Here is a 2,500-nt window from a genome sequence, read left to right as displayed (position 1 = left end):
CGCAGTTTGGCCTAGTTCACTCTTTTCCAGTGTCATCCCCCCAAGTTGCCTTGTTCGCAGTTTGGCCTAGTTCACTCTTTTCCAGTGTCATCCCCCCAAGTTGTCGTTGCCAACAACCCAAGAGTCCATAGTATTCGGAGTTCTAGCGGGGCCTCCCCTTGCTTCCAACAACCCAAGAGTCCATAGTATTCGGAGTTCTAGCGGGGCCTCCCCTTGCTTCCAACAACCCAAGAGTCCGTAGTATTCGGAGTTCTAGCGGGACCTCCCCTTGCTTCCAACAACCCAAGAGTCCATAGTATTCGGAGTTCTAGCGGGGCCTCCCCTTGCTTCCAACAACCCAAGAGTCCGTAGTATTCGGAGTTCTAGCGGGGCCTCCCGTTGCTTCCAACAACCCAAGAGTCCATAGTATTCGGAGTTCTCGCGTGGCCTCCCATTGATTCAAACAACCCAAAAGTCCATCTTCTTCGCAGTTCAACATCGCCTCCCTCGTTTCCAACAGGCCCAAAGGTCGTCTTCTTCGCAGATCCACGAAGAGCTCATCACGATTTGCCACATTCCATTTCCCACGGGTTGTCAACAACACTTTCTCACACTTCCCGCAATCGAGTACGTGCATGACATGCCAAAGCACATCTTATTTGCCTTCCATCGCACTCAAGACGACGGGTTGTGGAAGAACGATATTGTTCACAACAAGTTCAAGGACAACGTCTCAATCAAGGGACACAACCGAATTATGTTGACTGGGTCGCTAAAGTAAACCCGAGTTCATATAATGCACCGCATCCAAAAGAACTAGCCACAACACGTGCATCACTGAGATGTTTCACTAGATGGAACACGTGCGTGACATTAGGATCCTCCAACACCTCTTCGTGATGGAAAGATAGAATTCGAAGCAACCACAGAAGTACCGTCTAGTGGGTAGGCAACACAGGGACTGATCAACCAATATCACCCAAGGCAACGGGTGAAAATGGAAGAGATGCATGCTTGACCGTTCGATACGCAAGGCATGGAGCCAGCCAGCAAGTGCATCTCGATTACAACTCACACACCCTCACGTTCGCAAGACACCACACCACAAGACGGTCCACCCCCCACCTACCATGGGCAAGCAAGCAAATGGAAACATCAAGTGACGCAGGGTCAAGCATCGCTAGGCATGAAAATAACTTTCCACAATATCCGAGGGACTAGCTGCCGAGCTAACCAACGATCAGTGACGACCGTGTGTTGGTATTAATAAAGCTCAACAACTATGAAGAGGCTAGTTGTGCCATGATAAACATGCTAACGCACGCACCACGTGAGGGGGGAGGCCTCATCAAGCTCCCTTTAAAACCTGCCAGTGTGGAGCTGGCCGGCTCAAGGAGCACTCCCCCCCTATAAGAGGTTAATATGCAAAAGGCAAAATTGTACAAGTAGATACACTTTTTTTGAGCAGACATAAGTCCATATCTCGGGCTATACTTCGAATTTTGATGCGATTTTTTGCAGTAATTCGTAGAATAATGGTATCTCCTTGCTCACCAAATTTCATAATTTTTCTCGAAGGGGAACTATTTTTTTTATTTTTTTTACTTACCGGGTATGTGTAAAATCGGGAAAAATAGAAAAGCACATGTAGACTTCGAATTTCGACCTCATTTTTTCCAGTCCACCACTAAACAATATCAGGAACCTCCCCACAAAATTTCATTCAGTTTGGCCAAGGTCTTAAATTTGACAAATTTTGGCACCAACCTATCTAGTCGCGGTGCACCGACCAACTTGGCCAAGTGCAAAATGCATCCAATTCAAAACTTTTGTGCACCAACACTTTTACAGTACTCATTTGGGGGCATTTGGAGGCCTTTCCAACCCTCACATCTCAAAAACCACGAATTTCATTTTTTCACAAATCTCCCCACCAAGCCATCTAGCTATGCCGTGGTGCACCGCCAACCTTGGCCATGTGCAAAACCCTCCGAACTCAAAACTTTCGTGCACCAAGAATTTCATGGTATTCATTTGGGGGCATTTGGAGGCCATTCCAACCCTCACATCTCAAAAACCACGAATTTCATTTTTTCACAAAACTCCCCACCAAGCCATTTAGCTATGCCGCGGTGCACCGCCAACCTTGGCCATGTGCAAAACCCTCCGAACTCAAAACTTTCGTGCACCAAGAATTTCATGGTATTCATTTGGGGACATTTGGAGGCCATTCCAACCCTCACATCTCAAAAACCACGAATTTCATTTTTTCACAAAACTCCACACAAGCCATCTAGCTATGCCGCGGTGCACCGACCAACTTGGCCATGTGCAAAACCCTCCGAACTCAAAACTTTCGTGCACCAAGAATTTCATGGTATTCATTTGGGGACATTTGGAGGCCATTCCAACCCTCACACCTCAAAAACCACGAATTTCATTTTTTCACAAAACTCCACACAAGCCATCTAGCTATGCCGCGGTGCCCCGACCAACTTGGCCATGTGCAAAACCCTCCGAA

Source organism: Vigna unguiculata, unplaced genomic scaffold (assembly GCF_037176805.1).
Source record: "Vigna unguiculata cultivar grain cowpea cultivar isolate G323 ecotype 2 unplaced genomic scaffold, ASM3717680v1 ptg000060l, whole genome shotgun sequence".
Taxonomy (NCBI): domain Eukaryota; kingdom Viridiplantae; phylum Streptophyta; class Magnoliopsida; order Fabales; family Fabaceae; genus Vigna; species Vigna unguiculata.
This window is presented reverse-complemented; position numbering follows the sequence as displayed.